The sequence below is a fragment of the Cnephaeus nilssonii genome (genome assembly GCF_951640355.1).
Source record: "Cnephaeus nilssonii genome assembly, chromosome: 5".
Taxonomy (NCBI): domain Eukaryota; kingdom Metazoa; phylum Chordata; class Mammalia; order Chiroptera; family Vespertilionidae; genus Cnephaeus; species Cnephaeus nilssonii.
Window position 1 is genome coordinate 61,228,687 of NC_137076.1, and position 25,583 is coordinate 61,254,269.

Below are 25,583 nucleotides of genomic sequence, written 5' to 3' on the forward strand. Positions count from 1 at the left end.
GATACTTTTTTTTTTTTTTTTGCCTTCTTTGATTCCCACATGTGGGGTTTTTGATGGTGCTTTAGCTTTGTTTCCAAATCCAGCAGCAGACGTAGAGTCATGCAGTGTTTTCCTGTCATTAGAGTGGAACAGAGTAGCCTTTTTATTTTAGGAGGTAAGAAATTAGTTCCTTTTTTGCAGATCATGAGTTCCCCTAAACATAGGAGTCATTCTGTAATACTATTTTTTAAAGTAGAATTCTCATCTGAAATGGACATTTTTCAGATTTTATAGGTTTCAGAGTAGTCCAGTTCAGGTAAATTAGCTAGCAGATGGTTTTAATACAATCTTAAAAGCTATATTAATATTCCAATTGATACAAGGTGGAGGCATTTGTTAAAGATCATTATCTTTATTGCACAGTGATTCCACAGAATTTGGTAATATGAAGCAAGGTCTCACCAATAACACTCTATTACTTTTTCATCATTATGCGTAATTGTATTACTACTTTATCTGCATATATACAGAATTTAACTAATTAATTGTAATTATAATTTTCTTTTAATTACTGAAGTGTTTTATATTTTGAAACTAACCCAGAGGGTTATGTTGTTGTCTCAGGTAGTAAGCAAATATTCATTTCTCACCTCTATTAAGATGATTTGCTTTTTCTTATTAGTTTTATTAAAATTTAATAATAGTGATCATTGTTCTTGATATTTAGTTAGTATATTTTGCGCTTAATTTTGTTTGTTAATAAAATGCTTTTTCCCCTGGTTTTTCTTTAACATAGAGGCAAATGCTTAGCTCATTAACAGTCTCCTTTAATCTTTCTGAAATGTATTCCTTGATGTCTTTTTTAATCTTTAAATAAGTTTCTCTCCCAATTTCAGTACACTGGAAATAAGTCTCTTTAGCTTATTAATGACTTATTTATTGACACCTATTTTCTTGTTGAATTAAAAAAATAATTATATTGGCATATGCTTGATAAACTTCTTAGTAAATGACTTCAATGTTCTTATCCTTCTGTCTTCAATTTAAGGCAATGAAAATTAATCAATCTGCTGCAAGTACACTAAAATGTAGCTTTTCCCCACTGGCTCTCAACAACCTTCATACATCTGCTGCCTAAAATTCAATAATAATTTCTCTTTGTTTCAGAAAAAGTTGGGAAATGACTATTATTAATTGTCTTTTAAAGTATTCTCAATTTTTCAACTTCTTCATTTAACCTCATTTGAATTTGTGAGAATTTAGCTGTTCTTTAAACACTTTTTTTAGGGATTAATATAAGAGTACTGGGAGAAAATATTTACAAACCATATGTCTGACAAAGAACTTGTATCTAGAATATATAAAGAACTCTTAAAATTCAACAGTAAAGAAACAAACAACCCAATTAGAAAATGGGCAAAGGACACCAACAGACATTTCACCAAAGAAATTATGTAGAAGGCAAATAAACACATTTATGAAAAGTTATTCAACATCATTAGCGATTTAGGGAAGTGCAAATTAAAACCACAATGAGAGCTCACCACACACCCATTAGCATAGCTAAAATTCAAAATAGTGACAATAGCAAATGCTGGCTAGGACACAGAGAAACTGGGTCACTCAGACATTACTGGGAATCTAAATGGATACAAACACTCTGGAAAATAGTCTTGTGACTTCTTATAAAACTCAACAGGCACTTAGCATAAACCCCAGGAATTGAATTGAACTCTTGGCATTTATTCCAGAGAAATAAAAACCTAGCCCTAACTGGTTTGGCTCAGTGGATAGAGCATCGGCCTGTGGACTGAAGGGTGCCAGGTTCGATTCCGGTCAAGGGCATGTACCTTGGTTGCGGCCATATCCCCAATAGGAGGTGTGCAGGAGGCAGCTGATTGATGTTTCTCTCCCATCGATGTTTCTAACTCTCTATCCTTCTCCCTTCCTCTCTGTAAAAATCAATAAAAATATATTTTAAAAAAATAATTAAAAAGAAAAAAAAACCTATATTCATGCAAAAATTTGAACATTTACAGCAGTGTTATTTTTAGTAGCCCTAAACTGGAAACAACCCAAATGTCTGTCAGTGGGTGAATAATTAGACAGACACTGGTATATCCATACAATAGAATACTACACAGCAATTAAAGGGAACAAACTTTTGATACATACAACTGTATCTGAAGGACAGTATGCTTAGTGATAAAAAAAAAAAAAGACAATCTCAAAAGGTTATACACACTACTAAAGGCCCGGTGCATGAATTCGTGCACCAGTGGGGTCCCTCGGCCTGGCCTGTGGATCGGGCTGAAACCGGCTCTCCGACATTCCCCCAAAGGGTCCCAGATTGTGAGAGGGAGCAGGCCAGGGACCCCACTGGTGCAGATGGGGGTCAGGGAGGGACGCAGGAGGTTGGCCAGCCCAGGAGGGCTCCAGGGCGTGTCCGGCCCATCTCACTCAGTCCCAATCGGCCGGACCTCAGCAGCAAACTAACCTACCAGTTGGAGCTCTGCCCCCTGGTGGTCAGTGCACGTCATAGTGAGCGGTTGAGCGGTCTTAGCATATCATTAGCATACTAGAGTCCTGGTGCACAACATTTGTGCACTGGGAGGGTAGGGAGGGGATCCCTCAGCCTACCCTGCGCCCTCTCACAGTCCGGGAGCCCTCTCTCCTTACCACTTGGTTCGCTGCTCCTTAGCACTGCTGCGGAGGCAGGAGAGGCTACTGCCATTGCTGTGCTCGCCAGCCATGAGCCCGGTTTCTGGCTGAGCGGCACTCCCCCTGTGGGAGCGCACTGACCACCAGGGGGCAGCTCCTGCGTTGAGTGTCTGCCCCCTGGTGGTCAGTGCGCATCATTGCAACCAGTTGTTCCACCGTTCGGTCTATTTGCATATTAGGCTTTTATTATATAGGGTTATGCTTTGATTGGTTGAACAGACGACTGGATGACTGGACACTTAGCACGTTAGGCTTTTATTATATATGATGATTATATTTATAAAACATTCTTGAAATGATAAAACTATAGAGAGAGAACAGTGGTTGCCAGGGCAGAAAGGGTTGTGGAGAGTAGGTGCAAATATAAAGGAGTGGGATGTGGTGATGAAATAGGTTTATCCTGATGGTAGTTGTGGTTACACAAATTTTACATGGTATCACCTTGCATAGAAACACACGTATACACACACAAAAGCACATAAACACCAATGAAAACGGGATAAGTTCTCTAGTATAGTTAATAGTATTGTTACAATGTAAATTTCCTGGTTTAATAATGTAGTGCCACTGTGTAAGATGTCACCATGAAGGAGGCTGGGAAAGGCTTTCACCTCCTACAGGTCTTTGCTCTACTTTCATAATGAAGATTTCCTTGACTGTCTATAGAAAACTGAAATCTACCCCTTACCCTGAATTTCTTAATGTACTTCCCTACTTCCTCTAGGTCATTTATCACTCTGACACACTGTGTGTTTCACTTACCGGTTTCATCTCTCCATGAGGACAGGGGCCTTTTTCTGTCTCTGTGCATGTACATTCCTGCCATCTCCTTTTCTTGTAAGGACATTAGTTCTATTGGATTAGGGTCCCATCCTTATGGTCTTATTTAAACTTAATTACCTCCTTAAAGGCCTTAACTCCAAATACAGTCACATTAGGGTTAGGACATTAATCTATAAATTTGGGGGAATAAAATTCAACTCATAACACTCTCACACTTTATTTTTTTAAATATATTTTTATTGATTTCAGAAAAAAAAGGAGATTGAAACATCCATGATGAGAGAAAATCATTGATTGGCTGCCTCCTGCATGACCCCCACAGTGGGGTCAAGCCCATAACTCAGGCATGTGCCCTGACCAGGAATTGAACCATGATCACCTGGTTCATAGATCAATGCTTAACCACTGAGCCTCTCCAGCCGGCCACTCTCACACTTTAAATCTACCTATGGAATAGCTACTTTTTTATTTTCATGGAATATTTATAAATTGTGTACTTGACTGCAAAGAAAACTCAGACAAATTCAAAGGCAAAAAAAAGGACAGCCAATATTTTAGTGATAATTTAAAAAAATAAGATGACCAAAAAAGTTTCAACATAATCCCATAATTAATATGAGTCAAAAAACTCAAGCTGATACTATAAATTGTCATGATATAAAAATACCAATTCATATAAAACTCTGTGTTTTCAGTTAAAGTTATATTAAGAAGAATCTCAATGCCTCATTATTAAAGAAGAATGTAAAAATAAAGGAACTTGATACATAGCTCTAGAAATTAGAAAAAGGAGCAGTAAAGTTGACCAAAAGACACTGGGGAAAAAAACGTAATAAAGATAGAAGCTGAGCCCTGACCGGTTTGGCTCAGTGGATAGAGCATCAGCCCGTATCGAATCCCAGGTTCAATTCCGGTGAAGGACATGTATCTTAGTTGCGGGGACATGCCCAGTGGGGGGTGTGCAGGAGGCAGCTGATCAATGTCTCTCTCTCATCGATGATTCCTCTCCCTTCCTCTCTGTAAAAAATCAATAAAAATATATTTTAAAAAATTTTTAAAAAGCAAATATATTTTTTAAAAAAGATAGAAGCTGAAATTGATGTAGGAACAACTGAAAGAGTGGAAAGTAGAGTCAGTCCAAGGGCTCATTCTTTGGAAAGACTAACAAAAGAAATAAAATCCTCTGCAAACCTGATGAGGAGAAAGAGAATAGACAGAGTGGATAAAGCACAGATGTGCAAGGGCTGTACAAATCATAAAATAATACTTAGTGATGCTCTTTGGTAATACATTTGAAAATCTAGACAAAAATGAATGTTTTCAATCAAAATGTGTGTTATGCCAAGGAGTAAAAAGTTTGACCAGACACATTGCCATAGAAGGGGTTGGGAGGACAATTACAGATCTACCATAAAACAGGCACGCAGGTCCAGATGGTTTCTGTCACAGCTGAGTTTCTATCCAGCCTTTAAAAAACAGATGATTCCAATATTATTTAAACTATTCCAGACCTCAGAATTAGACTGAAAATTCCCCAATTACTTTATGTAGACAAATGAACATTAATAACAAAACCTGATCAATATAATACAAACATAACCCCCCAACTAAAGACCATTTTCACTGATATAGATGCCAACGTACTAAATAAAATAAGCAAATTCAGTGCCATATATCAAAATAACATGCGCCCCAATCAATTACAGTTTATTCCATAAAGAACATATATTGAATATCAGGTAATTATTAACATAATCACAGAGTTCATAAAATATAAACTCTACTAGATGTAGGCTGCACGAGGGAAGGAATTTTGCATGCTTTCTTCACTGCTGTATTCCCAGTATCTAGAACATCTGTCATAGGTGTTTGCTCAATAAACATTTTTGAATGAATGGATTATGTTAATTAAGTCAAAGGAGATAGACTATATGGTTATATCCAGTGATATATGGTAAATGTTTAACAAACAACTTTTTAAAAAAGCCGTGATTTGTTGTGTTTGCTGATTTCCATGGTGCAAGTACTTCAACCATGACCATTTTAAATCAGTTCAACCATCAGCCAACATGATACCACTGAGCTGGCTCAGGCACCCCACTGACATATGGATAGATGCAGAAAAGGCATTTGGAAAGTCTGTAGCCATTCCTGAACAAGTAATGGAAGGCTATTACTTACATATGATTAAATTGTATTTGCTGAAACCCCAATAAACACAATTTTAAATATGGAACCACTGAAATGATTTCAGTTGAATGAAGAGGTCACAGAGATTGCTGCTATCATCATCATTATTTAACAGTACTTTGAAGAGGTTTGCAAATGTTGAAAGATAACAGTGTTAAAAATTAGTGTAAACTGGAAAAGAAATCTCTTTGGGCAACTAAGTAGTATATTTGAGAGATCAAGTTACTCTTTTAAAATACATATGAACAAAAACGAAAACAAAGTATAAGCACAGTGCAATATACAGATCTGGTAACATAGAAATCTATACCTGAAACCTATGTGATCCTATTAACCAATTTCATCCTAATAAGTTTGATAAAAAAAATAATAAAACACAATGTTTTTAAGACACAATATTTCCTGAGCAGTTCCTATAATAATACCCCCAAAACAAAAACCAAAACAAAGTATAAACAGTATAAGAATAACAAAATGAAATAAAGCAAAACCAAACAAAAGCAAAAACTGCTAGAATTAATAAGAAAATTTGGTGAAGTGATTAGATACAAAATGAAAAATTAATATTTTTTTTCTATATCAGCAGTAAACAGCTAGAAATGGAAAAGGTAAAACAATTTATTCACAAAGACCTTATTTTTTATTATTGACCATATCCACAGTCAGACAAGTTGCTGATTTTACAAGTTGGCATTGTGATTTGGGCTAATAAAAAAGATAATGAAGTGGTGGGCAAGGACATGTGATGAGGGTGAGGGGGGAAAAGTATGGAGCGAGGGTGTTTGTAACACTCATTAATTGGCAATATAAAAATATTCAAACTTTAATTTTTTTAGGGTCACAAAGCAGGAACAAATTTTTTGTCTTTCCTGTTATTGCTAAATGTTATGATGATGCCTATTTTTCATGCTTGACCATCTTACAGTGGTAGTTATGGACCTTTAAGGTTATGAGCAGCCTAGAGAAGATAGGCTGGTCTGGCTCATGGACCCTTAAGCCCTCGTGGTAGCTGGTGCACCAAGTGTACATAATATATCATGTGTCTCAAAGAAGGAAACATTCACCAAAATGTCATGCACCCTAATATTCCAACACCTTCTCTGACATTCTCCTCTTCTACTTCCTCTCACCATCATAACCTGCCATGTGCTGAAATGTTTGGGGGATGGAAGACACTTCATGTTTATATTGCTGAACCTTCAGATTCTTTCTGATGATCCTGGTCTATATAATAACTTCAATGAACAAGTCATACATTTCCAGTGATTCTTCAATTTGTATATGAAAAGTCCTATATTTTGTAGATTTCATGCAACAAACATTGGAAAACAAAATCTTGATCTGGGGAGCCATGGAAATCGAGGGTCGGGGTGGGGTGGGCGGTGGAGGGAAGGTGTTCTACAGCACTGCTTTCTGTTCTTGGCTGGGCTTTTGAATCATGTGGAAGTGTGGTTAGAACTAACCTGAAATTTGGACACTTAAAGAAGCGATTTGGAAGATTCCTTTCTGCTGAATGGCTTACGGATAGGGTATTTACATACTGAGATAAATTGCGATGGTTCTCAGAGCTAGTGTTCTAACACACTGTCATGAACCCTAAATAAATAATCTTGGTAGTCCCAAGTATGAATGCCATTGAGTGTATCTTTGTGGAAGAAAAGATTTGGGCGTGCTGATGTATGAGATTTTACCAATACACCTCTGTGCAGATAAATGCATATGGGGCCCTCAGAATGTGTTTGGCTCCTAGCGGTATCGTACACTGCTCCCGTTTCTTATGACTTTAAAATTGTTGAGGTAACTGGCTTAGTTCTGCTTGACATGGTTTTAAAATAACATTTTATAAATTTATGAACTTCTTAACATATATGCAGGGAAATGTGATGATGAAAATAGTATAAAAATGGAAACTGTGTCTGGGCTGATGGGAATGTAGACTAGTACTCTATTCCAGTGAGTGATCTGGAAGTAGTTTGATTAGGACATCTGAAGGCTGCTTCTTGGTATAGATCCCAAAAGGTCCCAGATAGGTCCTTAAGTGGGATGACCACACAACCTGGTTTTCCTGAACAGTTCCTATAATAATAGCCCCCTTCGCCCTCAGAAATGACCTTGCTTAGACGATATGGTCATCTAACCCATGAGTGTCCATGTCTGAGGCTGTGCATTGCCGTGGGAGGGAGGGTGCTTCCTGGGGAAAGGGAGTAGGGAAAACGTGGTGGAAATACAGACTAAGTTCAAAGCAGCAGTCAGAATCTAAGCATTAGATGTTCTTAATATAGGCTAATCCTAAAAACACGCTGCTTAGTTTAAAGGGAAATAGCCAGACTGAAATATATACTATTTTATAAAATAAAATACATGCAAAAAGAACAACAAAAAAAGAACAATGTGCAAGTTGCAAGAGCACATGCCAACGAAAAGGTAGACAATAAACATAATTGTTGGCTAAGGGAAGAGAGAGGAATGAGAGGGGATCTTAGAATTAAAAGGGAGTGAAATAAAACAAGGTAGTGTCCTGTGCAGGCCAGTGCTAATAATGTGTTATGACTTGAACAGTATGATTAAGGCAACACTCTGTACCTGATGTCCCCCAAAGAGTACCCTGCGGTCTATAATTATACATGATACAAGTATAAAGAATGTATCTTTTAAAATATTTTTACAAGCCAGAATTAAAACATTATGTATCACTAACTCAGGTATGAGAAATTGGACATAAAATGAATATTAATGAATCTTTGCCAAAATAGAAGCTTCTGTTTTAAGACTCTAATTTGAGAATTTATAGAGCTGGGGATGGGGGAGGGTGGCTGAAGGAATTAAATAACCTCTGGATAGGAAAACCTCATCTCAGCTTTTCACCCAGGCTCACGGCCAGCCTCTGAACAGCAGTCATTTTCCACAGGGTGTGTAATTATAAATGCAGCCCTTCGTGCTCAGTCCTCACGCCTCTCACACCCAGACTCTAAGAAAATAAATACCTTAAGTTTGAATCTCTCCTCTGGTGTCTTAATGATACGCTTGGAGGATTTCACAGAGAAACGGTATTGATCTTCCCTACGGACTTTTGGGGCTCCCTGGCAGGAGGCCTTGGCTGACAATTCTAGCTAGATTTGGGGATGAGCCAGGCTTGATAGTTGTCACCCACAATGGTTGATGAGGCTCTATAGGAGGGCGTCCCCTCCCTTCTCCCACCCCCTCCCACCCCCCCCCCCCGAATATGTCCCCAAACAATCATACTAGTAAGGATAATAACAGTACAATAATAATATAATGGCAATGCTAGGCACTGTTTTAAGCTTTGTACTATAAATGACTTTAATGAATCCTCTCCATAGTTCGGAGATAGATACTGTGGGATCGCTGATAACGGATGAGGAAACAGAGGCACGGTGACATTAAACAATTCTCATGCGGCCACACAGCTAGCATGTGGCGAGGGAGGATGGGAACCGGGGTACTCTGCAGGCAGGGGAGGCTCTTTGGGCTACTGAGCTCCGTCACCTTACTGACACAACCCAGGGGCCATGGTAGGGTGTGCCATTTATCCGATTCCTGGAAGCTTCCAGGGAGGATGAAAAGGGCTAGTGCTTTGGAATCAGACTGATTTAGGATTTTATGAAGGTTTTGCTAACTTTCTATTTGTGTGATTCTGGAGCAAGTGACTTGACTTCTGAATTTCCATATTCTCATATACAAAATATGAATAATTGTGTTGGTTCTAATCTTGCAAATGAAAAAGTCTTATTTTTTTAAAAACTTATACTAACCCTCAATGTGCTAATAATTATTGACCCTCAATTGTTACTTTTAAAGATTACAATGTGGCAAATTTTACTTGATTTTTATTATTTTTTGTTAATCCTCACCTGAGGATATATATTTTTTTCCCATTGATGTTTAGAGAGAGTGGAAAGGAGGGGAGAGACAGAGAGAGAGAAACATCGATATGAGAGAGACACATTGATTGGTTGCCTCCTGCACGCACCCTGACCAGAGCTGGGGATTAAGCCTTGCAATCCAGGTATATGCCCTTGACCAGAATTGAACCCAAGACCCTTCAGTCCACGGGCCAACTCTCTAAACATTGAGCCAAACATCTCACATTGATGTTTTTTTTCTCTCTCTTTGTCTCTCCCATTCCCTTCCATTCTCTCTAAAAATCAATGGAAAAATATCCTAGGGTGAGGATTAACAACAACAAAAAATAATAATGTTAATATTAGCCAGATATTTTTTATATTAAGCAAAAATTCAGACAAAGTAATACACATATACACATGAGACGATTATATTACTGCCATTTTGAAGTGAGGAAATCCATCTAGCTTTAGACTTTTCATCAAATTGTGAGATAAATGTTAATATATTGGAGGTTTGATTTAATTAAATGTGAATAATTATATGATGGGGGAATAACATTATTTACTGAGCATTATGTGTCAGTAATAAAGTGATTTATATTATGTTATCTCATGTCTTATATGAACCCTCACGTAGAGTGATTAAATATCATAATGCTCATTTTACAAGGAGGAACTGAGGCACAGAGAAGTCAGTAACTAGTCCAAGGTCACACAGCTGAATCGGGATTTGGCTGATATCTCTCCAACTCCAACCCTTGTGCTCTTAATTCCTGTACCTCTTTCTAAACTGAACCTCATTATAAATATGATTCTTAGGTTACAAATTGGCTAGCAGAAAAACCAAAACAACTTAAAAATACATTTCTTTTAATTAATATTTTTGTTAATTAAGATAATTTATTGAGTATGTATTATGAGGCATCTAACTTGCGGATTTAACATGTCAGCCCATTTAGAACTAGTTATGTTTGTGTGTAGACTGTTTTTTGAAAAACATGTTTAGTAGAGTTAAAAAGATATTGGCAATTCATACCAAAGAGACCAAATGAACTGTGAGCCAAACCAAATAGCTTGTACCTTTCAATGGCATGAAGAAGTTGAAACAATGCAATGAATATTTATTTTTCATTTAAAATTATCAGTAAATTATGAGTGATTCTGAAATAAAATTGATATCTTAATTAATGGTGAATCAATTCTTCCCCTCTAGGATTCCCCTAAATTTTGTTTGATTTTTTTATTGTGACTGTAATGAAATCAATTACATTTCCAGTATTCTAAACTGTACTACAAATAATTGGTTATTGACTATGGTTTAAATATTTAACTTAGCAAATACCTTAGTTTGTAAATGAGTTCAATTATATTCTGGGTTCTCTCTATGAATTCATGTGACTTGCATTCTAATATGCTTTTCTGAGTGGAAGAGAAATGGGTGGAGTTATAAATAGCCACCCGGAATTAAAGACTACCTCTTTAAGTGTTCTGCTTATGTGTGAAGGGGCAAAAATGCTGACTATTATTCTTCTGAAAGACTAGTGTTTATCAGACTGGTGTGTGTGTGTGTGTGTGTGTGTGTGTGTGTGTGTGTGTGTGTGTTGTGTATTTTTTGGGATCTGCATTATGTAGAGGTGTTTTAAATTTAGTATTTTATTAGAATTATAACCTAAAAAATAGTGTAACTATTCTCAATGAAATACATTGCACATGTTTTTTTGTGCTTCTGTACAGGTTTGTGATTGTTTCATACCATGTACAGGCTCAATAGTGTCCCAGCACACTTACATAAATGGTTTTTCACAATTGTACAATTACAGAAAAACAGTGAACAAATAGTTCTATATTGTGGTATGTTTTGCTAAAGGTATGCAAAATTCAAAACTATCTGTGCCATAGGAATTTAGTGATATGATTTCAGGTGAATGTACTGTGTGGTTCCCACCTTTGTTCACACCATCCTGCAACAATTTATTAGAAGTTAAATATAATAGTGTAAATATAAATACAGTTGAAACTTTATTTTCTTGGTTCTTGTTCTAATTGGACCAGATACCAATTTCAATTCAGATTTTATTAATGCCAAATGTCTAACCTTATGTTCAAGGAAACAAGGTAGCTTTATAGAATTATCAAGAGAAACCCCTTTTCTTATTTGCTGATTTTTGTAAATGAGCAACCTGTTTCTCCTAAAATAGGACACAAAGATTTGTGGTTATTAATAACATTTTGGGAAAACACACATATGTAAAAGTCATTCTCCACATTATAGCCATGGAAGTTAAATTATAGGTACAATAAATGGGAGCTAGATCTAAACTGTATCTTTCTGGTTAAACCTACTATTTGATTTCAACAAAGCAATATCATTTGTTATTTTAAATTAATGTCATTTTTATATTGTACTAGAGGCCCGGTGCACGAAATTCGTGCATGGGGGTGTGTGTCCCTCAGCCCAGCCTGCACCCTCTCCAATCTGGGACCCCTCAAGGGATGTCCAACTGCCCACCGGGATCGGGCCTAAATGGGCAGTTGGACATCCCTCTCACAATCCAGAACTGCTGACTCCCAACCGCTTGCCTGCCTGCCAGCCTGATCACCCCCTAACCACTCCCTTGCCAGCCTGATCAACGCCTAACTGCTCCCCTGCCAGCCCATTGCCCCTAACTGCCCTCCCCTGCCAGCCTGGTCACCCACAACTGCCCTCCCCTGCTGTCCCGATCACCCCTAACTGCCCTCCCTTGCCAGCCTGGTCATCCCTAACTTCCCTCCCCTGCTGGCCTGGTTGCCCCCAACTGCCCTCCCCTGCTGGCCTGGTCCCTCCCAACTTCCCTCCCCTGCTGGCCTGGTCTCCCCAAACTGCCCTCCCCTGCAGGCCTGGTCCTCTGCAACTTCCCTCCCCTGCAGTGCTGGTTCCCCCTAACTGTCCTCCCCTGCTGGCCATCTTGTGGTGGCCATCTTGTGTCCACATGGGGGCGGCCATCTTGTGTGTTGGAGTGATGGTCAATTTGCATATTACCTCTTTATTATATAGGATAAGAACAGTACTTACTGTTCTTATCCTATATACATATACTGATTTATATACATTTTGTTTATGATTAACTTTCATGTGTATATATTAAATTGACATTAGAATAAGACAAATTTAAGTCCATATTGTGAGTCTATGAGAATATTTTCCTTCGAAAGAAGTATAAATATTACTCATTGAAACATTTACTAACCAAAATATATGACCATTCAAATATTTTATTATTCATAGGATAAATATGTAAGCACTTTTAGTTGAAGATTTTAGTCACCTACTCATATAAGTCATTCAGACTCAGTTGTATAACATATTTCTCTGGGAGACTATATACAGAAATCAATTTTATTCCTTTTACAAATATCTGTGTCCTGTATTCATGCTTGTATTAGTGCTTATGTGCATGTGTGGAGAAGTAAGAAATTTGCACGTTTTTGAAAGATTCATCTAGCAAAAATCTGAAAAGCAATCATATTTTAAAATCAGTAGATAATACCTTCGAGTCTGCATAGCATTTTAGTTGGCTTTTACTCCAATTTTTTTTTACCCAAGGAGGACTGCTGTTTCATGAAAAGGAGTTCCTGGAGCCTGTCCCTAGTCAAGTTGTGATTGTTTTCATTTTAAATCTAGCCTACTGACTTTCTCACACAAAAGCATAAGAAGAGGAAGATGGACATGGGAATTCTGTGGCGATTATACATAAGTCTTTGCTTAATCTGCTTTGCAACTTTAACCTATTCCATAGCTCGAGGGATTATCTCCTCTTCTATAGGTATATATCTAATCTGGGAATAAAAATTGACAAATAAATGAGGCAAACATAAAGCATTGTTCAAAGTAGCCTTTTAACTGCCTTGGAGTTTGGGAATGATTGCTCTCTACATTGGCATAAGAGAGAAAAATTTGGCTATTATGGCTTTTCTTGTTATTTTTATTAAGTGAATGAAAGAGGTTGGTTGCAGCTCAGCCACTGGGGTGTTGGAACAGAAAATTGAGGGGCCCCAAGGACCTTGATACCCATTTTTGAAGTTCAATTCCAGTCACTAAGATTAGAGCAGCCCTTACAAAATGAGGGTCACAAATGCATTTGTGATTTGGACTATTTGTCTGGATGCTGTCCAGGGAAACAATGGGCTATTATTGAACAGAACTGCTGATTTTCTCTTTGTACCATTTTTCCTTTTGTTTTGGTCATCTCGGAATGGTAAAGTCTGACAGTCAGGGGGAAAAAAAAATCTAGTTATGTGGTAAAAAGAGGAACATGGAGATGGAAAGAGAAGAAGCAGAGATGAGGGAGAAAAACAGCAGCTTTTCAGTTTCATACTGATGTTGATTTTAGTCTTGAGTAATTTAGTTTAATTGAAAATGTGTTTATTGAGCATGTACTACATAATAGACATCGGTAATTGATGTGGGGATACAATTTAGATGCAATGAAAATCTGTCTCATCAAGGAGCTCATTGTCTAGTGAGGGAGATGAGGTTAGTAGAGGGAATGTAATCAACAATTTTCTTAGCGCTTGCCCTCTCTGCCACCTCTGCAAGGGTTTGCCCTCACTCTACCCCTGGTGCCTGTCCTTGATCACAGATGGTTGCTTGGGAACAGACTCAGAGCCAAAGGAAGCTGATCCATTGATTAAACAGCAATTCAAGATGCATAATGCCTAATCTGAATGGCTGAGCCTATCAGAATCTCTCCAATCCAGCAGCAATGTTATTCATTTTTCTCTCTCTCTCTCTCTCAAAAAAAAAAAAAAAGAAAATAAAGAAAAAAAATCTCAAATCTGCTCTCTCCCTCTGCTCCTGTCCTGTCACTACCAACATATGGCCATTGCCTCCTACTTGGTTTCTTCTTTTGCAATGTCTCATCTAAATGTGTTCCCAAGTTAGACTTAGAATCCTATTTTCAAAACACTATTAGATCATGTAATTCTTCTACGTAAAAGTAATTTCCATAGTTTCCCACTGCACTGTAAACAACTCCACAATATGGTGACCCCCCCCCACCATGTTCAGCTCCCAGACTTCTCCCTCCTCATCACTCCTGTCCCCACTTGCTCTCTGTCCTCCAGCTGCTGTGGCCTCATGTCAGTCCCTCCAATATGCTGAGGTCAGTTCTGCACGGTGCCCTTCCTCACGCACTACTCTTCTGTTCACTTCTCACGTGCTGGCTCCTTTGATGCTGTTAGCCTCAGCTGAGATTTTATCTGCTAGCAGATGTCTTTCCACAACACCCCGGCTAACGTAAGTTCCACTCTGCACCCTGTGATTTTCTTCACAGCACTTTTATCATTGCAATTATACACCCCCATTTTTCCTTAGATACTGTCTCCTGGTATCCCTAGATGGCAAGTAGCATGATTTCCTAATGTAGATCCTGTACCTGTACAATGATTAGACCCAGATAAGAAGCACACTAAATATGTTCAGTAAATAATTGAATTTGCATTAAGACACACAGAAATTGTCCCTCCGTGGCGAATCCCGGAGTAAGCAGATAATACGTACTCTTAGTTGAGGGTGACTGTTTTGGGGTCCTGAGGAAGCTTAGCAGTATCGTGTACAGATGGACCGTGTAGGGTTTGGAGCCAAAGACATCTGGGTTCATACCCGTATCTCTACCACTTGCTAGCACTGTTGCCTTAGGCAAATTACTGAGCCCCTGTGAACTCCCTTTCCTAACATGTGACATGGAGGTAATAACATCTTTTTACAAGATTGTTGCAAGGACAGGTAATAAGGTGTGATAGCAGTTAGCCTGCATAGCAATGAATAATGTTAGTTATTACTTCCCCGTGCCAGGCCCTAGGCTCAGGGCCCCATAGTGCTGTCTCACTGCATGTTTTCATCAGTCCCGTGTAATACAAACTATCATCCTCACCTTTAAATGAGGCACTTGAAAAATGGGATAAGTTTAAGGTCATATAGCCAGTAAGTGGCAGGATCAGGATGAACTCAGGACTTTCTATTACCGAATTTAATCCTATAGGCCAGCGGTCTGCAAACTCATTAGTCAACAGAGCCAAATATCAACAGTACAACAATTGAAATTTCTTTGGAGAGCCAAATTTTTTAAACTTAAACTTCTTCTAACGCCACTTCTTCAAAAAAGACTCGCCCAGGCCGTGGTATTTTGTGGAAGAGCCACACTCAAAGGGCCAAAGAGCCGCATGTGGCTCGCGAGCCGCAGTTTGCCGATCACCGCTATAGGCTATACTGGCTTTCATATCGTATATGGAAGAATACTTCCATATGGAAAATAAGGAATTAATACTTAGGATGTAAGTATAATATTTAGTATGTAAGTGGATAAAGGCAATCTGAAAAGAATAGAGAATTAAAGGTACGTCAAGGTAGCATGTGGCTCCTAAGAGAGACAATTTTGCAAAGAGCAGTTGCCTTTTTTTTTTTTTTTTTTGTAGCTTTGGTTTCCAAGTCTAGACCCAGGAGGCCTGATGGAACCCTATATCCTCTCCTTCCAATGTTTATCAGGTTGTGCTCTCTCTCTAGTTTTTGGTAAACTACGCTCTTATTTGTTTTCTCTAGGTCATGGTGGATTGTTTTTTCATGGGTTTGTAATTTTTTATTGTAAAATCATCTTCTGGGTGTTGTTTTGTTCTGGGAACTATCTGTGGGCATTGAACTGTGGAAGTGTCCTTACAGAATAGATTTCCATTTGCTTCTGCCTGGGCTCTATGAATTTAACAATGTAGACCAATTTTTATTTTGGGGTTTCTTTACAACATAGGTAACACAGATTTGGATCCAAATTTATTCTGGCATGAGCCTCAGGTTTAGACTTCTGATTAGAATACCCCCACCTCTAACAGGCCCAGTCAAATGGCAAGCTTCCTTGCAGCTAATGGTACTGTCATTTTCATAGATGGCCAGATCTCTGAGACAGTTGGATTTATTCAGGATTTTAGGCCTGTTTCATTTTAAAGGCTAAAGGAGACATCTTTTTTTCATGTGCAGATGTTAAACCTCAACCCCACTGTCTTGATCTATTTTTTGGCTGAAGCCCTCATGGACACCATCCTCTGCTTATTGTATTGGCTTTGCCATCACTCATTATGTCTATAACCTGGCTAGTGCTCTCTCTCTTTTTTTTTTATTTTTTTGAGGTAGCTTTGTATTTGAATTTTGGGGTGTGTCTTATTTTATTCAGAATTTTCCATGTGTTCATCATGAGAAGTGAGCCCATTTACATGATCTCAGTCTGCCATGTTACCAGAAACCCCAAAGCATAGAAGCACAGAGTGAGTGACTTCTTGTGTATGGAGGGGGGACCTGTTATGTAAAGAGGTTGAGAGGATTATGTGGCTAGAAAGGTAGGGTGGTGCTAGAGATGCAAAGAGATGGGCTGTATTCTGTAGGCTGTGGGGAGGCGCAGAAGACTGAGTGTATAGCATAATAAATTCTACATTTTTAAGAAACTAACTTGGTAGCACTATGAAGAATGAATGGAACACTGAGAGATTAATGACATGGCAACAAATTAAAATGCTATTGAGCCATGACTGGTGTTTCTCAGTGGCTAGAGTGTCAGACTAGGCACCAAAGGGTTTGATTCCAGGTCAAAGGCACATACCTGGTAGGGTTGTGCGTTTGCTCCCTGTCTCCGGTTGGGGTGTGTGGGGGAGGCAACCAGTCGATGTGTCTCTCTCACCTCGATGTTTCTCTCTCTCTCTCTCTCTCTCTCTCTCCCCCTCTCTCCCTCAATTCTACTCTCTCTGAAAAACAATAGGAAAATAGCCTCAGGTGAGAGTTAACCAAAAAAAATGCTATTGGAATTGTCTAAGACAAAGATAGCTGAGGGACAGACCCAAGCATTGGAAGCAGGAGAGAGAAGGTAGACTCCAGAGAAAAGGAAAAGATAGACTTCACAGCATTTGGAGACTGACTGCATAGGAGAGATGAGGGAGAGGGAATCAACGATAACTCCTAGGCTTCCGACCTGGATCATTAAAAGGACATTTGGCTTGATTTATACTTTCTTGGAAATATAAGTTATCACTGACTAGAGGTGTGGCATTGCCCATTCCCATGCTGTAAATACCCTAATATTTGGTGGTATCTAGCAGAACCCAAGATTGGGGTATGGCTGGATAAATAGGCAGTGGGTGGGCTGATGGGCTTGCTTCTGGCTCAAAGGTTACATTTAAGAATCCTATATAGCAGATTACATTAAGTACACCCAAGCTAGGTAGAAATCGTCTAATGTTGTGAATCCCATACTTCTTCCTACACTGTCAGGAAGTGGGGTCTGATCGCTTTAGCTACACTTATGTTAACTGCATTCTCTGGTCTCCCAATTTTTTTATGTGATAGAAAGATAATGGGTTTTCAAGGTGAGTAGCTTTTTCTTTGTCTGGGAATGAAATATTTGGTCTGCAGTTGGAGAAAAGTGAAATTAAATGAAACCATACAAATTGACTAAAAAAAAAAAACACCCCACTGTATGTTAGCAGTTTATAAACATTTTATGCTGACAAAGCTCAGCAAACCTGGACAGAAATACTTTCACAAATCTGATTATAAGGCTTCCCTCACTGCAGCAGGAACTGGCTCAGCAAAGGAACTCAAAGAACAACCTCATATAATTTATCCTTTCCTTTTTTCTTTTAAGGAGAAACTCTATGGCAAGAAACACATAGCAGTCTCACCATACTGTACCAGTGCAAACCCATATGAATTCTTTCTATATGGAACTGCTTCTGTGTTTTAGAAATTGGGGGGGGGGGGGGGGGGAGGCGGGGCATGCTTTGGTCAAGCTGGTTGAGACGTCATCAGAAATTATTCCCATCAACAAAGGCTCTTTACCTGCTTCCCCCAATTCTTTCCTCCAACTGCTTTTATTTGCTTAAGGGTTGAAACCCATAAACTCCAGCAAACATGAAAAGACCTGAGTTTTTTGACTTGAAAAGAAGGATTACAAGCCCGTGTCTGTGTTTTCAAAGACTAGGTCTCCAATTTAGCCCCGAGCTCTGAGGATGGTCACAGCTGCATTGCAGGGCTCCACAGGAAGCGTTGGGGTCGAACACAACGGCATTTTAAGTTGAGAAGCCTTTGAAGATCAAGATTTAAAAAGAAAAATCAACCCTACTGGGAGTCAACCATTTATGAATTGCGATCAAAGAACACTGAACACAGGAGTCAGAAGAGCTGGATTCTGGTCTTCTCTTGGCCACTACCTGTCAAGTGTGACCTTAACAAGTCCCTTAACCTCTTGAGGCCTCACTTTCTTCATTTGTAAAATGAGGGAGACAGAACAGATTAGTGGGTCCCTGATGATGGTCAGTGGATGAGATGCAGTCAACCCTCTGAGAAACATTGAAAACTCGGCAATTTTGATTTATAAGATTGGAATGTATGTCAGGAGTCTTTAGCTTATATGGCTTCCCTGGGGATTCACATATGTAGCTAAGGTTGGAAACCATGGTCCATGTGACTTTTTATTTTGTTTTGTTCTATTTTATTTTACAAATTCTTTTGAAAATATTTCAAACCTAAATAATTTCCAAAATAGTATAATGGATATATATGCATTATTATTATTAATACTTTTTCTAAACATTTGAGAGTAAATTACAGATATTATACTACTTTAACTTAAAATACTTCAGTGTCTATCTCCTTAGCAAGTACTGAAGCATAGTAACCTCCATCTTGGGTAAAAACTGCTGTTTAAAATTTAACCCTGCTATTCTGGCATCTGTAAATGTTTGCTTGCTTAAATAATAGGGAAAAATAAGACTACTCCCCATTCCAGAGAGGCCATAAACTATGCCCCAGACAGAGTTGTCAGTGCTGGCGCCAGGCCAGGCTTTGAGATATGGTCTCACGGCCCTGTCCTAGCACACAGGACTTTTCCTCAGAAGGTCCGAAAGTCTCATTCCAAATTTGGAAAACAAAGAGCTGAAAAACATATAAATAGGAAAGACTTCCACCATATTGGGCCCCAGAATTTGAGAAGCAAGATTTCCTCTGGGCCCGCTAGTGCTATCGAAATGAACAGGACTCCAAATAAATTTGGCTTATTGATTAAGGCGTCTTCTGATTTACAGTGTAACAGTACATTCTCTTTTATAATCATGGTACAAAGATAACATTTGGGAAACTTAACATCAATTCAATATTATTATCTAATATACCATCTGTTTTCAAAATTTGCCAATTTTCTCTATTCTGTTCTTTATATCTAGTTGATTTTTAAAGACATTTTTACATTTCTGAAACAAACTTATAGAAATGTTGGAAGTACCACCATACAAAGAATTTTATTCTTGCACCATTTGGGAGTAAGTTGCCAATCTGATGCCCTATTGCTATGGCCCCCAATACTCTGATGTGTATTTTCTACAGAAAATTTCTTTATATAACCACAGAACAATAATCAAAGGGAGGAGATTAATATTGATACATTACTCTTTTGTAGTCCTTAGTTATGCCAATTGTCTCAATAGTATTTGTGATAGAAGAATATCCATTTCAGAATCATGTGTTACATATAATTGTCATATCTCCGTTGTCTCTCTCAGTCTGAATAGTTTCTCAGACTTTCCTTAACTTTCATGACCTTGATATATTTGAAGATTTCAGGCCATTTCCCTTTTTATTTTTATTTTTTACAGTGTAAATTTTTTATATTTAGAATTAGGCAGCTGGACTTAGTTTAGATGATCCCAATTTTGTTGGCAACATCCAAAGCATCATAGTCAGGAGCCAGTAGTCTTTTCTCCATCAGGCCTGATCAGGGTGTTGACCTTGGCCACATCAATGTCATACAGCCTGTTTGATCTGTGGCCTTGATATTCACAATGAACACAAGTGTATTGTTGTCTTCTGTCTTCGTCATGGCTGACTCGGTAGTCGGGGGAAATTTGATGATGGCATAGTGGTCAAGCTTGTTTCTCAGGTGCGCTCTTCCGAGGATATTTACGCTGCCTCCTGAGCCTTAGTGTCTTTGGCTGTCAGAAGGTGGGTGACGTGCGGATCTTCTTTTCTGTGTGTGTGGCTGTGGACGCCTTTCAGCACTGCTTTCTTTGCCTTCAAAGCCTTTGCTTTGGCTTCAGCTTTGGGAGGGGCAGGGCTTTCTTCTTAGCTTTTGGTGCCATCTTTGTAAAAAGGCCAGGCCATTTCTTTAGAATGCCCTTCAGTATGGGTTTGTTTGATGTTATTTCACATTTGTTAAGAGTGTTGTGGATGTGATGCTGTGTTCTTCTCATTATATTTTATTAGGTGGCACACAATTTTGATATATCTTATTGCTGACAATCTTCACTTGGATCACTTGATGTAGGTGGTGCTTTTCAGGCTTCTCCTCTGAAAAATTACTTTTTCTCCCTTCATAATTAATGAGTATTTTTGAGGGGACCTACTTTGAAACTATGTAAATGTCTCATTCATCATTGTACATTTAATTTATTCATTCATGGACTTATGGTCTCCTATTTTATTCAATGGATTATAAAATCCATCACTACCATTGAATATTCATTCTAATACTCAAATTTTCCTGGTTTGGCAGTGGAAGCTGCTTCAAGCTCTGACATCTGTCTCTGTCATTCTTTGAGTACTTCCTTGCTTTCTGGTATAAAAAGATGTCCTAGGATCATCTTGTACTTTTTCTCCTCAGATCTGGATTCAGACGGCTCTTCATGCAGCCCTAGTTTCACTGGAGAATGATATGCAGGAGCCAGGAATGGGCAATCGATTTGCTCATTGCTATTGGCATATCGTTACTACCCGTCCTAGGGAGTGCAGTGTAATACACATACATGTATTTGAAACATACAGACAAATACAAGCTTACTTACATCCCCACCACACACACAGAAAATGCCGTTAGTGGTAAAAGGATGAATTTTGTTATAGAACAGGAAGAAATTGCAACCTGAAGAAATGTGACTTATTGAAATGCATAACCACAGAAGGTAGATCTTCTAGGGAGATTTTTGAAAACAGATAGGACTCAGGAGGATCTGTGGGAGGCCTAAAATCCATATTTTGTAGCACTTAAGCTGACACCAGGTTGGCATTTATAAACAAAACAACTGATTTATATTAAATACTGGGAGCCTATGTATATTATCTGTTAGATTACTTGTTGTATAGAGAAGTCATAGATTTTGATAAAGACAGTAATTATAAAATATAGTTACAGGAGTTTCAAGTTATTTGTTTTTAAGGTATGATATTTTGTTAGTTGTGACATTATCAAATAATCACAATTAATGTTTTGATTATAAAGAATGTATGAGACCTGGCCTTGATTCCCATTACAGGGACCAGGGTTGCCATGTGTGGCCTCACAGGTTGTGCCTGGCATAATTCCAGGGAACACCTTTCACACAGACTCTGATGTCAGAAGCACCCCCGATGTTATGCAATGAAGCAGCTCTGAAAGGAACTCAATTCTGCCATCACTTGTCTGCCTCCCACACACCCTGGCAATAGCGCACAAGGGCTTGGACCCAGGGAAGGGAGACCAATTTTGCCATTGGCTGTAGACTGTGCATATTAACAAGAACTTCTCCAGTGTAAAGCCCAGGACCAGAGCCTTTGTACAGATGTGGACACAGCACTGAGGAATGTATGTGTAAATACCCTGGCATTTAAGCAATTTAAATTGCAAGAACTTTGCATATCTGTAGAGGAATTAAAAATGAACCAGCTTTCTGCAGTGCAATTATGTTTTACTGAATTAGCAAAATAGCATGACCTTCCAGCGAGTCTTTAGGATACCAGGAGAATTGCGTCTTTGCCAGCCGGCCCATCGCCCTGCTGAGGCAGCATCTGCAGAACTCCGGGGAGTCCATTCGGAGCGTGTTAAGAAGGAACTCTATGAGATTAAATCCCTTTTTCCATTAACAAAAACAGGGAACTCGTTCTGTAAAGCCAGTCTTAACCGGCAGAGGGATTTGAAACATTTTGGCAAGGTCTTGTTGAGGAATAGACTGCGTCTTCAGTCATGAGTCCTGCTCTACTGAGGCCAGAGCCAGCCACTGGCCATGGCTACCCTTGCAATGCGAAAGGGCTATGCCCGTGGTGGGCTCTTCCTAACAGCTTTCTCTCTTCACGGAGGTGCCTGCATTTGGGACATGGATTAAGAGAATTAAGTAATGAGCACATTGAGCTGTTTAGTGACAACTAGGTATTGATAGACAGAAATAATGGCAGTTGTTGAGTGCTCACTAGGTGCTATAAAGTGCTCTAGGCTCTTGCCATTGTCATCTTCCACCTGCTCTCTGAGATAGTTTGTCACATCTAAGATGTCTTCAGTTGTGAAATCACAAGATAGGAGACCTTTGTATAAATCTGGGACCTCCACCCTCAGGATAAGGGTAAATGAAAAGAAATCCATCACCCAGAAAAGTAAAGAAAGAAAACCCTTCTCAGTCTTGGCAATGGGTGCTGGGGAGTGTCTCCTGTCAGGAGCACATGAAAAACGTCTCTGGCAGAACTTGACTTCTTTTTAGCCCCACAGCAACTGTTAAGACGCCACTTCACCTCCTGATTCCAGAAATGTGCAAATGTGAAAGCTTTTGTCTCCCAATGAATGAAATAGAGTATTTTTATCAGCTCCTTATTACAGATGAGGAAAATGAGAGGGAGAGGTGAAGCCACTTGTCTAAATTTATTAAGGAGGAGGGCAGGGATACCGAGCCCATAGGTATGTCAACCCCTGAACTTGACCCCTTCCAGGAGATTAACGTAGTCTGGTATATAAATAATGTGCATGAAGGAATGGTTAAGCCAGAAAGGAAATTTTGTATGGAAGGTTTTCTTAGGTATAAAAATAATTGAGAGTGTTCAGAAACTCAGTATCTATTTTTTGGCTCTGTCATCATGCTTTTGCCAGAAACATATTCAAATATATTAGAAACATATTTTCTTTTTCCTGAAAAAGGGATTTTTCTTTAATGCTCTTATGGCTGTTTAATTAGAAGTTAAAGCACATAAAGGAGTATCATTTCCCTCCACCTTTCTTTTTCTTTTTCTTTTTTTTTAAAAAAAATATTTCTATTGATTTCAGAGAGGAAGGAAAAGGGAGAGAGAGAGAGAGAAACATCAATGATCAGAATCATTGGTTGGCTACCTCTTGCACGCCCCGCACTAGGGATCGAGCCCACAACCCAGGCATGTGCCCTGACTGGGAATTGAACTATGATTTCTGTGTTCACAGGTTGATGCTCAACCACTGAGCCATGCTGGCTGGGCCCCTCCATCTTTCTTCATCCCTGTTTAGCAAAGGACACGCTGCATTTTTGTAGACTGAAAATGTGTCCTCTGATATGCACTGTGACTGTGTGAAGAACATCCTTTGTACTCAAAACTCATGGCTAAATAACACAGCACAGGTTTTTCTCATTGAAAATATTCAAAACTAAAATAACTAATAGAATGCTAATTTTTAAAGTTAAACTTTTATCTCCTCAAAGTGTTTTTGGAGACCCTGATTTGATTTCTTCTATTATTACTTTTTTTACTGTATTGTTACATTGAAAGATGATAAAAGTATATCACTTTTGGCTTGCTTCTGGTTGTTCTCACATTAGAATGGATGAATGAATGAATGAATGAATGAATTTTGTGATAATGGAGAGGAGGAGGAAATTAGTCATTTGGCAAGCACTCCCCCACCCCCAGCATTCCTTTTTTATTTATTTTTAATTAAATCTTATTTTTTATTGAATTTATTGGTGTGACATTGGTTATCTACACTAATAAAAGAGTAAGATGCAAATTGACTGTACCTTCGTGATGCCCACCAGCCAATCAGGAGTGAGTATGCAAATTAACCCACCATCTTTGTTGGGTTAATTTGCATACGTAGGCGCCGAGCTGCTGGGGGTGGGTTAATTTGCATACGTAGGCGCCGAGCTGCTGGGGGTGGGGCGGGACGCAGGTGTTCCGCCCCGCTCCAGCCACTCCGGGCCTCTGGGCAGCATGGGAAGGTGTTAAGGAGGCTCCAGGCCAGAGCGAAAGGTCGGCTCCAGCCAGAGTGAAGTCGGTGCCCGCAGCCAGGGGAAGGAAGGCCCATTCTTGCATGAATCTTTGTACATTGGGCCTCTAGTTAAAATTATATAGGTTTAAAGTATAGAATTCTACAAGGCATCATCTGTATATTGTATTGTGTTCACATTAGTATTTAAACTGCATTTTTCAACAAAATAATATGGTTATGAAACCATATGATGGAATTGGCCAATGTAAAGATTGGAATGCTTCTCAGTCTTTCATATTAATGGGATTATATCTTCTAGTTTAGATAAACAGAATTAATGAACTCCTACTGAGTAGGAGTAATTTCTGTAGTAGTTTTTTTCTTGTTATACTCCTCTAAGGAAAGTGTCCCACTGGTTTCATCCATTTGTGTTATTAGCTTTTTATTACAGTGTATATATACATATATAAATACACACACACACACACATATATACACACATAGATATGGTTTTTTATTGATTTTTAGAGAGAGAGGAAGGGAGAGGAAGAGAACAACACTGATGTGAGAGTAAAACATTAATTGGCTCCCTCCTGCATGCCTCCTACTGGGGAGGGAACCCACACCTTGGGCATGGCCCTGACCTGGAATCAAACCAGCAACCTTTCAGTGCATGAGATGACATCCAACTAACTGAGCCACTCCAGCCAGAGCTACAGTATATATTTTTACATTTACCTTCGCAATAGAATATTTTTCAGAATATAGAGGCATATTAAGTGGCTCTGAAATGTTTCCTAAAATGTTTCTAATTTGGGGCACAAACTACTGATTGTTTTTAGTTTTCTTGTTTGCGTAGAGTCAACTACTTGGTGGGGCACTGGATATACAATGCTAAGGCCCATCTCTGCTCTCAAATAGCTCACATTCTAAGATAGAGACAGATAACAGTTACCATTACTGTAATATGCACTCCAGTAGGGTCTATATAAAGTTATACAGTGCTTGCAGGATACAAAATGGCCTGAAGTTCAAGGAGGGTGGTTAAAAAGCTTATCTGAAC

General features: G+C 38.8%; 1 pseudogene across 1 annotated transcript; it reads right to left on the bottom strand.

The window, feature by feature from the left end:
• Positions 1-20,245: 20,245 nt before the first annotated feature.
• Positions 20,246-20,693, bottom strand: LOC307100745 (large ribosomal subunit protein uL23-like; annotated as a pseudogene). The gene has a single exon. The product of its transcript is annotated as a large ribosomal subunit protein uL23-like (transcript).
• Positions 20,694-25,583: the final 4,890 nt, after the last annotated feature.